A 15,342-nucleotide genomic window follows, 5' to 3' on the forward strand; every position below is an offset into this window, starting at 1 on the left:
TTACCAGGGGATAGGAGAAAAGAAGACTAGGGAGTGAGTGCTTAATGAATGCAGATCTCTTTTTGTAGTAATGAAATGTTCTGGAATGAGAGAGTGCCGATGTTTACATAACCTTGTAAATATACTAAAAAACATTGAACACTTTAAAATGGTGAAATTTGTGGTATGTGAATTATATTTTGGAGGGAGGAAGGAAGGAAGGAAGGAAAGTCAGTTAACTAAGGTTCTACAGGACAGAGGAAATAATTTTGCCTGGAAAGATCGGTGAAGGCTTCCCAGAGGAGGGAACAGACCTGAATGTTAAAGGACAGACAGCGCTTTCCTTAAGAAGAGAGGGACGATGTCTTTCAGAGAGAGGGAACGGCACACAGAAGTGCATTTCTGTGGGACTCGAGGTTGGAGGGAGTAAGTGGGGAGATGGCAAGATGAGAAGCAGGCCAGCTCTTGATCCAGCAGTGTCCTGAGGACCTTGCTAAGGAGTCTGAACTTTGTCCGACACAAGGATTGGTAAATATGTGGCATTTGGCACCACTTTCCTGTCTGCCTGGCAGACATAACTATTATGCCATTGAGCTCTTCTCTGCTGAGCTCAGGAGTTGACCCAATATCTCTGCCATGCAATCCTCCCCATGGTCCATGTAACCCCAACGGGAGTCACTGAGGGATCGTAAGCACGGAAGTGGCATCGTCTGAATTCCCAACTTTAAAAGAACACTCTGGTGGCTGTATGGAGGCAAGATTAGGTAGGAAGCCATGGTAACAGTCATGGCAAAAGGTGACGAGACCCTGAACTATAGAGTGGCAATGAGAAGGAAGGAAAGAGGGACCAGCACAGGCTAAGGAGGCAAAACCAGAAAGACCTCAGTAGCCAGCTGGGGGTGAGCCTGGCTCCCCACCGTCTCCCCACCATGTCACAGTACATGGTACATAGGAAGGGCTCCATAAATGTTAACCGAAGTGTTGGATCCACATTCTCTCCTGAATCTTCACAACAATACCAGGAGGAAAGTAGTGGTATCCCCATGTCACAGATAAAGAATATAAAGTTTAGAGAAGTTATGTGACCTACCCCAAATAGACCCAGCTAGAGAGTGGTTGACTTCAATTCCAACAGACTTCTAATTCCAGACTCCAGGCTCTATCCATGGCCCAGGTTTGAAGCTTGAACGATGGGTACCTAACAGTGTTGTGAATGGTGAAACGCCAGAAACAGCTGGAAGATGGACTGGGGTCAGAGACACAGATTCGGGTGTTCCTGCCACATTCAGGGAGCTAAAGCCTCAAAGGTAGAGACAGATGCTCAGAGGGCATGTAGTAGGGGAGGGGTAGTCAAAGGTGGGCCAAACCGTGAGAGCAGAGGAGTCTGCACAGAGTCAGAGAGGCAGGGAGAGAAGCAGCCTGGGGACTATGCTATCAAGACAGAGACCAGCAAGGCGGGCGTCATCAACGGAGTCAAATGCTACAGAAATTTCAGGTCCATTTGCTGGAGTGGGTCACTGGAGCTGCAGAAAAACACAGCTTTGGAGGGGATTCTCAAAGGGGTTGAAGGCTGCCTAGTGTTTTCTAAACCCATCGGGGCACCGGAATCTGGGGAGCTGGTTAAAAACACACAGTTCCCCAGTTCTCACTAACAGTGACCTTGTCCAGGTGACTCAGTCTCTTTAAGCCTGTTTTCTCACCTGTAAACTGGAAACAATAGCATCGGCCTCACAGTGTTATTGCGAGGACTTAACTATAAGTAAGAAACTCCCCACGTGATTGTGACACTATTTGAAAACTGGCTTTTAGGAGCCCCGGCTACAGGAACCACAGAAGGATTTTAAACCGGAGAGAGATGGATAAAATGCAATCCTTTAAAAAGGACTGCAAAGATGAGAGAGTGGATGAAGGAAAATCAGCCGTCAGAATCCAGGACCAGACCTGGGGCCCTGGGTAAGGGGAAGGCAAAGAAACCAGAAGAATGGAGCAGGTATAAGACATTACCAAGGAAAACGCAACAGAATCTTCTGTACAGGAAGAAAAGGTGGAATTCAGCATGACTCTCAGGCTTGAAGTCTGGGTGACTAAAAAACAATGGCACACCCTGCACTAAGACAGGAAGAATGAACAAAGGACAACTGGTTTTGGGGTTTTTTTTTCTTTTTTGGGGGGCGGGTGGGAGAAAGCCATACAAGATATTTAATAAGGTTTTAAGTGCTAGAATAGAAACATATACAACAGCCCGCTGGCAGTAAACGTGTTTGGGACAGGAAAGCGGACATCAGTTAAAAGCAGACTCTGGGGTGAGATGGCCTGGCTCCGAATCCCAGCACGGCCACTTTCTATCTATGGGACACGAAGGTGACTTAACTTGTCTCAACCTCGGTTTCCTCTTCTATAACGTGAGGATAATAACAGTACATAACTCATATTTGAGTTTTTAAATGAAGTGAATAAAGAATCAGCAGAGTGTCTAGCACATGGTAAGTCAGCATTCAGTAAATGATGGTTACCTTGAGCTGCTCCACGATGATAAGTTATGCTGTGTAGAAGCTAAAACATATTATCCGAGAGTCAGACGGCTTCCCAACTCAGAGACAGGACAGGAAAGCAGAGGACTCCCTGAGTTTTGAGATCAAGGGATTAGTGCCTGAATTAGTACCATGGCACCACTTCACAATGGTTTGAAAACATTTTCATAAAGGTGCTTAACTTGAAGCAAAGTCTAGTTTAGTGACTTATCCAATCAGAATTTACTGCAAAACTATTAGTACAAAGCATTACGCTAGACACTGATGCAAAATTACACATGATGTAAATGTGGCACTCAAGGAGATTACAAACTAGAAAGCAAGAAAAACGGATGCACTCAAATATGTGAAGCACCAGGCATATTGGGAAACGTCACTGACGCACTACCAGTCATGAGAGTCACAAGAGGGAGGACTTAACTTCCAATGAGGACGAAGCTGTCACCTGAACTAAGTGTTGAGGACAAATGAGAGGGCAAAGCCATAGCATAAGGTGAAGCCTTGACTTCCTGGGAGAGGCCAGGCAGGGAAAGTCAGAAACCTGTTTGGGGAGCAGAACGGTGGATGTGATTCCACATATGCTGAGCAGGGCATATCTGACACCAGCTGCTCATAGCTGATAGGTTTTCAAAAGCTGGATGGGACCTCAGACTCTAATCCAGCCCTTCCGTTCTCCTGACTGAGGGCACCAACACCAAGAGAAGTGACTGCATTGCCCACGCCATGAAGTTAGTGGCCGAGACTGAGCTGCAGCCCTGGTCTGCAGACTCAGTTCAGCTGTACTTGAAATCCGTCCCTGGCCAGACAGAAATGTCCAAAAGCCAGGATGAAATGTGGGTCTGTGGCTTCGTAAAGAAACCAAGGTTATAGAATTGAGTCACTTAGATAGCCTGAAGTGGTGAAAGAGCTAAATCTCTGAGGGCCAGACTACAGAGAGAACGGAAGAAAACAACAAACCTGCCTTCCATCCACATCCAGGGAGACAAAAGGAAGGGTTGTAAAAAGGCACAACTAAGAGACAGACAGAGACTCAAGATAGTACAGAATCCTAGAAACCAAGGTCAGTGTCTCCTCTTTAGCTAACACATAATGTTCAATAAGTATCTGCCGAATGGGTGGATGGATGAATGAAGACAGAGTAGAGACAAAAAATGTTTGCGCCCCCAATTAGGTGAAGCACTTTACATGGGAGTAAACGAGACAACCTCACAACAACACTACAAGCTTGCTTCATCATCACTATCCTCACTACATTTCAAGACGAGAAAACAAGCTGCGTAATTGCCCAAGTTAAACAGCAGGTATCAGAGCCAGGAATAAAAATCAAAGTCCTGACTATTAAGGAAATACTGTTCATTTTTATTAGGGTAAAAAATGGCACAGATATTTAAAAAATAAAGTATTCTTATTTAGAGACACACACTCAGGGACGATGTCTGAGATTTAGCTTTAAAACATGCCAACAACAACTGAAAAAAAAGTAGGGAGGATAAACGAAAGAAAAAAAGGGAACTGTAGATGATTATTGAAATTGGATGACGGGTGCATGGGGCTCATTATACTATACTCCCCACTGTTGTATATATTTGAAGTTTTCCATCCTAAAGAGTCCACTCATGTGCAGCTTCCCTCCCTGTGAAGAGGGTGGGGAGTGAGGAGTTGCTTAAAACAAGGGAGAACAAGCATCAAGGAAAAAAAAAATCTTTCTCCAAGCAACAAGGAATTCACCTCCGAGGTGGTATCAGGAGATACAGGACCAGAGCCAGACAAAGGGTTAGGAAACACAGGTAAAGCAGGTGGTAAGTAAAGGGCAGTAAAACTGTGTTTTAGATCAAAGAGGTGGAGATAGGAAGGAGAGGCCCAGAGCGAAGCAACGTCACTATGGTTCTACCTGTATGTAGGTAAAAACAAAAAGGGGAGGGAGGGAAGATAGAAGCTAGAAAGGAGGTAACTGATTAATCAATAATTAACTGATCAATAAATTCAGAGGGTGCCAAAGAAATGTACACACATTTTAAGAAAGGAAAAACTATTAAAATTACGCTGATGGTAACCACTGTGAGCACCTCCTGTAATTGCAGGAGTCAGCGTGACGTATTCATCTTTTGTTATCAGTACATATTGAGTATTACAATTTTAACACAGTTTTTTTCCTTTCTTAAAATATGTATACATTTCTTTGGCACTCTCTGTATATACGAAATAAACACATGAAAAAATGCTCCTCCTCCTCAATAAGAAAATGTAAATAAAAATTAGTTACCTAGGCTTCATATTGGCAAAGATTAAAAATATTGATAATGTTCAGTGCTAGAGGAGAAATAGAAATTGATACAATCTTTTGAAAGTTATTGAGTCATATGTAGCGAAATTTTAAACATGCATAACCTTTGACACAGAAATTCCACTTGTAGAACTTTATCCTAAGAAGTATATACACAAAGTATAAAAAGACATATACAATGTACACAAAGATATACATACAAAGATAGTCAAGGATGCTTGTAACTGCAGAGAAATAAAAACAAATGTCTATCACCAGGGACTAAAAAAATTGACACAAATATACAACTGAATACTTTGTAACTATTAAAAGGTATGATAGATATGAGTCCTAAGCATGGGATAATGCCTAAGATAAAAGTACTAAGTGGAGGGGGGAAAGCAAGGTAAAGAGTAGATACATTGTGATCACATTTCTGTAAAAAGGAATTACTTCTCTCTCACAGCATATAGAGTGGAAAAAAATGTGGGTAAATACAGACCAAATTCTTAATGGTGGCTAACATTGACACATGGGATTATGGGTTCTTTTCCTTATTTTAAAATGCCTAAATTTTACTGTGCCCATATATTACCAGTTTAATCAGGAAAAAAGTCACAAAGTCGAGGACTTTCCCAAAGCAAGAAACTCTAAGTGATGCAAGTATCATGATAGAAAGGAAAAGGGAAAAATTAGGGAGCACAAGCCCTAAAGTGAGGTCAAAAGTAAAGAATGAGGGAATGGGGAACAGGTCTGGGCTTGAGGGAAAACATGGGGGCAGCCAGATGGCTCAGTTGGTTAGAGCGTGAGCTCTCAACGAGGTTGCCAGTTCAATTCCCGCATGGGATGGTGGGCTGCGCCCCCTGCAACTAAGATTGAAAGCGGCGACTGGACTTGGAGCTGAGCTGCGCCCACCACAACTAGATTGAAGGACAATGACTTGGTGCTGATGGGCCCTGGAGAAACACACTGTTCCCTGTTATTCCCCAATATTCCCCCCCCCCCAAAAAAAAAAGAGCCTTGGGAAACATGCAAGCAGCTGTAATGGGAAAGGGTACGCTGAGGGGCAGAGAGAGCTCAACTTAAGGGAGGCAGTGGGAATTGCTGGCAACCAAGACAGTCCATAGTCCTGACTCCCCAGAAACACTGGGCAGTCCAGGGGCAGCAAAAGAAGCAGGGAGGGGGAGAGAATTCAGGGATGGTAACTGGCAGAGCTAGACAGAGCACAAAGTCAGGCAGGCAAAGGGTTCTCAGACCTGAAAAAGGCAGCACTGAAACTGTGGACTGTGGCAAACTGGCATCCACACTAAGGAGGGAGGTGAGTGAACAGTGGGGAAGAGAAAAGCTGAGAGATGGGGCAGGGGAGACAGCGGGACTGGAAGACACAATGAGACTTAGCCAAAGGCATGAGCTCAAGCCAGAACCACACCGAAAGCATTCTTTCCCAAACTTCCATCTGTCTTCCAACTTCTATGTATCCTTTTAGGAGGAAGACTCCTACTTGTGTCAGTGGGTCTCAAGTGCAAAAGTATCTCCACCCAGTTCTGGATTTTTTCTCTTGACCACTAAGTGATCTCTGAGGAAGGTGGGGCTCCCTCTGGGTTCCTCCCCATCCAGTTCTTCCTGAGTTGCTGGACTGCTGTTAATGGAGCAGAAGCTCCATCCTGTGTGGCACGACCTTCCTTGTGTGTATCCTGCACTAGCCGGAAGCCTGGAATAAGGGGTGACTGTCACCCCAAACGGAAGCCCTAACAATATCCTATGAGGACATAACAAGGGCCCTAAACTTAGAACCAGAAAGCCTGGCATTAAATCCCAGCTTTTCTCCTTATTGGCTTTGTGCACTATGCTTCCTCATCTGCAAAATGGGTTTATCTGCCTCACAGGGTTGTTAGGAGCAAGAAGTAAAGTAAATGTATATGGAAGGGTTTTTGTACATATGCAAGCTATACTCCTCAGAGTAAAGCCAACATTTCTCATTTTCTGCCTATACGTAACTTTCATCGATGATGCTATAAAACCTTAAGTGGGTGCTACGTGGTATCTCAACGTGCCCATGCTGGCTGAAATTGTCTGTTTTTATTGGTTACATGTTCTAACCTATATTATAACAATTTCCCTCTCAATGTCTTAACACTACTTGCAAAAAAGACTTCAATTTAACAGTTGCTTGCCACATTTAAAATGCCTTATGCTTGATCTCAGTTTTCCTTTTTATCTCACATCAATTTGTATCTTCAATCTAACTGCAGTTACTTTTCATGGTTTCCTTTTCTGCAGCCTGTTATGTTTGTCACCTGCATGAAAGAAAAACTGCATTAGGCAGGCTTCAGCAAGGTTCCTCACACGTGGCTCTCAGTGGCACTGCTATGTGGGCTGATGCGCCACGAAAATGAAATCAAAGCAATTTAGACAGTGCACTCTCTCAAGTTATTCTACCACTAAGAACCAAGAGGGTCACTAAATGAATTCGTATAATTCCATAACTTCTAGGTTAATAACTCAGAACAAAGAATCAATATATCAGTCTCAGTGTTCGCACAGTATTAGGCTGAGCAAAGAACTAGTACTGAGTTCAAATTCCTAAATCAAGTTTGGGCAAATAACCTTACAGTATCCTGAATACGGTGACATTGAGCTCAGCTGGGTCTCCAAAAGGTCCATCAGCCATAACACTATTCCCATCCTAGTGTTAAATCCATGACCCACTCCCAGGCCGGTCAGGGGTTGTTTGGAGACCTTGTGGCCCAAAATGACTAGTCACTCTTCTTCATACATGAGGACAAAGTGCTCAGAGTAGTAAATGGGTAATGGAAGGTCTATATAATACCAATGAAGAACAGTTATATCCAAAGGCAACTTTTGCAAGACCCACAAAGAACAAGTAATACCGTGTTTCCCTGAAAATAAGACCTAGCCGAACAATCAGCTCTAATGCGTCTTTTGGAGCAAAAATTAATATAAGACCCGGTGTTATATTATAGTATATTATATTACACCCAGTCTTATAGTAAAATAAGACCACGTCTTATATAATATAATATAATGTAATACAATACAATATAATACAATATAATACAATATAATACCGAGTCATATTAATTTTTGCTCCAAAAGACGCATTAGAGCTGATTGTCTGGGTAGGTCTTATTTTTGGAGAAACACAGTAATAGCCCCCAGCCTCAAAACCATGACTGCACGGAATGAGCAACGTATTTTCACAGCAACGTTACCTATGTCTTTTGCAACCTGGAAATACAAAGGCAGAGGCACTTTGTGCCTTTGGAAATACAAAGATCAGATGCAGCCATGAAATCAGAACTCTCATCAAACCACCAGCTCCACAAGGAATGATTTCCTGTCATTTCATATGCAGAGGTCATTCACTTGTTCACTCAGCAAACATTTACTGAGCAGCTACTCTGTGTCTGAAATGGTTAGGTACTGAGATATAAAGATAAATAGCACAGGTCCTGCCCTCAAGTGGGTCACAACCTAGGCATGGAAAACACACAAAACTACCGAAAGTTAAGAATACAGTGTGATTATGAAGAAAACTGGCACAGACTTCAATGGCCATACAAAGGAGAGGCATTCAGCTTAATCTGGAAAGAACCAAGGAGGGCTTTTAAGAGATGGTGGTGCCTGAATTCCTGGTCAATTCAAGCCCAAGAGTCTGACAAGCACTAGAACTGGGAGGCTGGTCAGCAGGAGGAGCCTGGGCACGCTGGGACCGTCCAAGAGTTCACTATGAGCCTTAAGTGCCAGAAGCACTATGGCAGAGGACAGGCTGGAAAGGAAGACACTGAAGAGGCCGAGTCATAAAGGTCCTTGTGAGATGCTGAAGTAGAGACGATCCCGGGATCTAGATGTTGACAGTATTGTGAGGCCAAAGGAATATTATTTACCATTAACTGGAGTTAAAGACCACCTGGAAAGGCGCGGGGTACTTCACTAAGAAAGACTGGAGAGATTTAGGGCTAGCTATTTTGAATCACTTCTGCCTGGCTCATACTCATTTTTCTCTTGACCTTTCTTTTCCCCTCTCACAGGGAAAAAATAAAACTGAACAAGTCTACGACAAAACCTATGAACCTCCTGTTCATCAAAAATACTTCTGAACAGAGTGCTAGATTCCATCAAAGTAGCTCCAATTAGAGAAAGATGACAATTGGAGACTTTCCAGCGTCTGGAGCCTTCCAGGCAAAAAGACCAAAGTCAAGTCTCTGGTGCCAACAGAAGAAAGCCAGAGAAACAACCTGAACAGGGGCCACACGAACATACTGCTGCTTGGCAGACTCTAGCACTCTGTCACTGGGAATGTCCACTGTTCCAAAACAAGGACATGCCAGAGAGTTGCATCCTGGCTTCTCCATAGAAACTGCCAGGAAAAAAACCTACCAGCACCAGGAATGACCTTGGACTTTATAGGGTGGACTCTTGCCCACCAGTAGTGGATAAAGACTACCTTGACAATTCTCTCATCTGTCCAGGGTGCCAACAGGTGAAGACAGTGGGCTGCCTTCCTCACCAAACAAGGAAACCGAGCCCCTCATCCATGCATTGCACCCAGCTACACTCCTACTAATACCGAGAATAGTGACCCATCACCACTGCTAACAGCAAGTCCTGACCGCCCACGAGGCCCTCGGCCCTCATCTCCAGTCCTCACCACAACCTGCAGAGGTTATATTAGCCCCATTTTACAGACTGAAAAAGAAATGAATAAAATAGACACCGAGGCTCAGAGAGGTTACCAGCCTACCCAGGTCAAAAAGCAAGCACGAGTGAGGGGTGGGATGACTGCAAAGACCACGCTCGCCCCATTGTCCTGGGCACCTCAGACGTGTCTAATGAAATCGGAAACTCAAAGCTTTCTTTCCAAGAGTTTCTGAAATTGATCCATTTGACTAAAAGGTAGTCAAAAACATTTCTTTCAGCAATCACTGTGCCTTCTGAGCAATAAATAAACCAGTTTTTGTTTCCTTAGGCATATTTCAAAGAGTTTATTTATTATCTAATTGCCCTGATGTTAAATTTTTTCATTTGTTTTTGGCCAAATAAATACACACAGAGAGAGCAGAGGACAGAATTTCATTTTACTAGATCAGAATGGAGATTAACAATCAAAGCAAAAAAATCCAAATATAATTTACATTATATTTTATGCAGTAAAAATTAAGAGGCAAGCAATTTCAAATGACTGAGACTTACCTCAATCTTACTCCTTCAGTTCTAGGTGATCAGCAGACCCTTCCAGCCTACATACAGTGAACCAAAGGGGGTGAGCAAAGCCTTCATGCTCCCAAAGCCACACTGGGAACGAAAGTGTGACGGCTTCCTGGGGAACCTGAGCACATACACAGTATCTGCAAATCACTGCTCATCCAGACACACACTGAAACGAAATGTTTACCTTGTGGTCTGTCTACAGGAGTACTTAAGAAGTTAACAGGTGTACTTAAATAAAATAATGCAAAAATAATCCCAAAGCAATGTGAATACATTACAGCAGATAAACTTTTTCCATCGAAATATATGAAGATAATCAATTGTCACTAGTCAAAATCAATACTTTATAAAAATCCTATTCAATGGCTTTACTGATTAGAAGTTTGATATACCTGAATTGCTTCTTCCTTCCCAGACCTACAGCCACTTCTGAACTAAGAACTAGTACTATTAAAATGCCAAAAAATATCACCATTGTGGAGGTGCCAACCCAGTGCCTGGCATAATTCAATACATATTGGTTTACGAAAAAAATAAATTACTTAAGATAGAAAACTTAAAAGAGAGAGACAGAGAGAAAAAAATACAATTTAAGGAAAATACACACGATTTTTTAAAGATTAGGGGAAAAAAAACACTCCCAGAACTGTCAGTACAACTACAAATAGTCAGAATTACCTCACATGTCACCTGAAAATTTATACTAGATTCCATCTAGGCAGTACTTCCTAACACTCTAAATAAACTCAGACGGTGCAATGATTCTGACACTTTTTTTTTCTGTATAGGGTTTGGTATTTCATCCATAGACAACACACCAACTTCTGCCCATATATGACATACAGAGTTCTGGTGCACAGTTGCAGGCCTCAGAATTGGACTTTGCACACTGCCATTCAATGTCACAGGTGAGACACGGGCTAAATTCATTAAAGACAGATAACATTTCTAGTGAAGATAATGTCCTGGGTTTAACAGATTCAACGTAATGACTTCATGGCAGTAGGAGAAAACGAAGTTTCATGGATTTGAGGATAGAAAGAACTTTTAACAACCTAAACTGTTAGAGTTTCATATCCCTCTCTAGAGTTGCACACATTAAACAACACAGAAATGAGTGAAAACAGGCTCTTAAATATATAAGAATTGGACCGAAAACCCCTAGAATTTACATATAGTGTGACATCCAAATTCGTCTATCAGTACAAACAATAGCCACAGTGCTGAAAAGAAAGTATGAGTCACAATTCAAAAACAAAGGAGGAAAAAATGAACAGAGGAAAGCTTTGACTCCACATGCCACAAAGAAATGCTTTACTTAAAACATTGGTAATGATTGGACTTGGAGTAAGAAGGACTGGGCCACACGGTCTTCCACTCGGGAGCAAACTCCCCCAGCCCCCACACGCCCCTCCCAGCCCCAGACACATCCACGAGCAAGGCCTGGAGTTCTCACAGGTCTGAGTCACCCACTCCCCCGCAGGAAGAGGTCCTTTTCTATCGGGAAGCCCACTCTGCAAAGTTCCTTCTTCACCTCCCAGGCTGCCGCATACGGCTAATTCTCCCACCTAGCAGCCCACCAAGCCGCCTCTGCACTCCCCAGACCACAGTGTCCCCCTAACGCCACGGGAGCCAACACTACTCCCCGAGATACTCCTGTGACAAGTTCCCCGCCGAGAACCCTTCGACCACAGGATGCGTGTGGGCCCGGGAGAAGGCAGCTCTTTGCTAAACTCTCTCGTGCCCCACTGAGCTCCTGCCTTTCCAGGAACTACTCACCGGTCACCTCCGAGAAGCTAAGCTCTCGGTGCCTCTTCTCCCCAGCCGGACCTCAGTCTGCCAAGTTCACAGACCTGGGGGGCGGGGGGCGGGGAGAAGGACGCACCGCGACGCGCCTCGGGGGCCAGGCACACCGAGGCCCCCAGAACCGCGAACGCAAGCCCCCACCTCCCCCCCGCTCCGGCCACGTCCGGGGCGTCTGCATCGAGCACTAAGGGCGAAAGCCCCTGGAGTTCCTTCTCCGTGCCCCGAAGACTCCCCTCCCCGCCTACAAAAACCCTAAAGATCAAGCCACCGCGGCCCCAGGTCGCAGCTAAGACCCCCTCCGAACCTCCGACCACTGGAGTTGCCCAGGTCGGATCCAGAGCCCCAAGGCCCGGGCCGCCGGGACCGACGTGCTGTCCTAAGCCACTGAGCGCCGGGACCCGGGCCGCGTCCCCACTGGGCCCCCATTGTTGCGGGTCCCGGCGGCCGGAGCCGGGAGCTGGGGACCAGCACCGGCACTCACCTCCCGCGCGGCGGCTCCGGGCCGCGGCGGGCCAGGCAGGGCCGAGGGGCCGCGCGTTCCTCTGCGCCCGCCTCGGCGGGGTCTGCGGCGGCGGGGTGGAGGCTGAGGCGGGAAGCAGCCGGCAGGCCCGGCGCCGCAGACTCGCTCCGACCGAGCGTCGGTCTTCTCTGGCGGCGGCGCTAGCAGCCTCCGCTCGCGGTCCGCGCCAGAAATCGTCCCCCTCCCGGCCCGCGCGCCCGGCCGCCCGGACGGGAAACACGCACCGCCGACAGGAAAGTTCCGCTGAGAGCCGGCAGAGGCCGGTCTGAGCCCCGCGCCAGGTGGACTCTGATGCCTCCCAGGATATCGCCGCCTTTGCTTACAGACCACAGTTTCGTGAGTGAAGGCGGCACGGAAATCCCAGGCCGGAATCCCCCTGGGAACGGTTCCAGGGCCGGGTCCGACGGGAAGCGTTTGCACCCGTCCAGCCAACGGGGAGGCACGCTCGTCACTTAGTGCTTCCACTGAGCCTCGGGTCCTCCTCATTCCTCCCTTGGGGGCAACCTTGACCGCTTGTTAGGATTGAATGAGGTGATGAAAGTGCCTGGCGCGGGGATATGGGACTCAACATTGGGCAGCGGTCCCTGCTGATGCTACAGTGATTGCTGCCCCTCCTCCCAGCGCCCGCGACAGAGGTTTGCGCTGCCCTCGAGGACCCCTGACCCTGAAGCGCACCGTGTCACTCTGGGTGTCCCCCACCCCCTGTCGCGTTTCCTGTTGACTGAAACTGTCTTCAGAATTCCCTGGAAAAGCAGCAGGGACTAGAAAGGCTTTCTTGATCACTGACACTCAAGGGAAGGGAAGGGGTGCAGCTTCTCCCTTAAGTTTGTAGTTACTGCCATGTGGGCCCGTTAACGAGGAGAGCGCATTGTGTCCGCTCTATCCACCACAGCCCCAGGTTCTTCTTTTCCTCTTCCTTCCCCCCCTCCCCTTCTCCCCTCCCCTTCCTCCTCCTCCTCCTCATATTGGCGAGATGAAGAAAAAATTCTGAAAGCGGATTTTTTTGGTAAGGTTTTGTTTTCCTCATAAAATCAAGTGGATTAAAAAAAAAATCCTTTCTCCTCCCCGCCCCCCTTTTCTTCTGGGCCCCTTCCAGCCCCATCAGAGCTACGTGGTTATTTTTGGAGAAAATTAGGTTATACAAATACAAGTGTGTGTTCCCAAACTATCAATGGGAAATTAGATCTGCAGAAGGTGCTGCAAAAAGGATTGTTCATATGTTCTCAAATTTTCCGTTCTCGCTTAGCCCCTTGGCTTCTGAGACTCAGGAAATTTTACCTTGATCCCCCTCTCCCTTGTCTGAAGAGACTTTCCAGAAAGACTCACTTATGTCAGTCACCTGCACCTGAATGAAATTATGTCACTGTGTCATACACATACACATGTAGATTTCCATTTAGTTATCCTCTGGAAGGAAAGGTCTTTGCCTGTCTAACGTCGTTTTGGTAACCACCTGGAAATGGTAAACTCATGGGTTAGAAATCAGCACACTCAAAACCTCTGAAGGCTCTCTGTTCCCTTAAGCAAGAGGATTTCAGCTTATGCGTTTACAGGACAAAGGACGACTCAAAGGCTGGTTCATTTCTCCAGCATCCTGAGGTCAGATCAGTATCTGACCCCCTCCATGCTCAAGGCCTTGCATTTCCCCCATTTGGCCTCTTAGCCTGGACTACCTGTGTGACACATACAGCAGATATTGTCTCACAGTTGAAGCAAGTTCCAGTGAGCGCCCTAAAGATGACAGAGGGAGGAGAAAGAGACCAATGAACCTGGGTATAGACTTGAGAAAGGAGTCTTATTGTGTATCTCCCTGTAAAGACCCAATGCCATCGAAGACACCCACATTTACCTTCCTCCTCTGTCGCTGAGGTTGAAGCAACCAGAGCCAGGGCTGGCTCTCCTGGTGATGGAAGCCCTTTCCATTCTCTTCCCGCACGGTGCCATTACCGTTCTGTGACATCCCTACTTCCTTGCCCTTCAGGAGCTTCCCTCACAATTTGGATGATGCTATGTATGCCCTCACAACCACCTTAGGGGATCATGGTACCCTCATGTAACCTGTATGAAAGTGGGTTCTATCCAGAAGGAATCCCTAGAGAGATTTACACACATACCTGCCTATCAATGGCTCTGCCTTCAAGTGAGGTTACAAAATCTTGGATCTTCCTGCTGGGATTAGACAAGACTTGTCAGCAGTTTGTTAATCAATCAGAAACTAGAACTAGATCTGATTCACTGTGAATCACACCTGGCGAAACACCCTCTTTCACCTGTTTCACCTCTTCCTTATTCCATGGAAGCCGACTCAGTCCTTCTTCCTCCACCAACCACACTTTCAGCCCACCCCCATTTTTGAATGCCAAAGCCAGGACCACTCTGCACCAGGTTCCAAAGTGACAAATAGTTTTATGTCTTTCTTCAACAGCCATCCTATTCTTGGTATGTTTTCTAACTTTCTGCTTGTACACCTCTTCTCTCATACTAGATCAACTCTGAAAGGCCTTTTGAAAAAATCCATCCAAATGATTAATGAAGGCCTAGCAAAACTGCTGCACCATAGAACTTCCCATTTAGCTATTATTTACTGGGTACCTACCTTGCACCAGGCACTGTGCTGGATGCTGGGGAGTAGTATTAAGACATGCCAAGCACAACTGTAGACATTTTACAGGTATTAACACAATTAATCCTCACATTGACATTGTGAGGTATGCACAATTACCATCCCACTTCAAAGGTGGAAAAACTGAAGCTGGGAAGTAAGAAGAGGGTGGGCTTTGAGTATAGGACATCTAGGTCCAGAACCTATTCATAACCACACACTGAGTGAGTGAAAAACTATGCTCAAAGTTGAGCTTGGGGGATGCTGGTCTGTAAAGTGTAACTAGTAAAAACCTGTCCCATATAGATGTTCCCTCGGTAGATATTTATTGCCCCTGAACTGTAGTTCAGATGCTGATCTAGGCCTTGGGGACACAGCACTGAACAAGAGAAAACAGGTCTCTTCCCTA

At 45.8% G+C, this 15,342-nt stretch overlaps 1 protein-coding gene across 1 annotated transcript in view; it reads right to left on the minus strand.

Annotated features, from left to right (window-relative positions):
* The window catches only part of RAD54L2 (RAD54 like 2), a 91,361-nt gene extending 78,839 nt beyond the window's left edge, over positions 1–12,522 (minus strand). Inside the window, exon 1 of the mRNA XM_019753294.2 lies at positions 12,293–12,522. The gene's annotated coding sequence lies outside the window, so the exon portion shown is untranslated. The remainder of the gene's footprint in view (positions 1–12,292) is intronic.
* Positions 12,523–15,342: the final 2,820 nt, after the last annotated feature.

Source organism: Rhinolophus sinicus, linkage group LG10 (assembly GCF_036562045.2).
Source record: "Rhinolophus sinicus isolate RSC01 linkage group LG10, ASM3656204v1, whole genome shotgun sequence".
NCBI classification, from domain to species: Eukaryota; Metazoa; Chordata; class Mammalia; order Chiroptera; family Rhinolophidae; genus Rhinolophus; species Rhinolophus sinicus.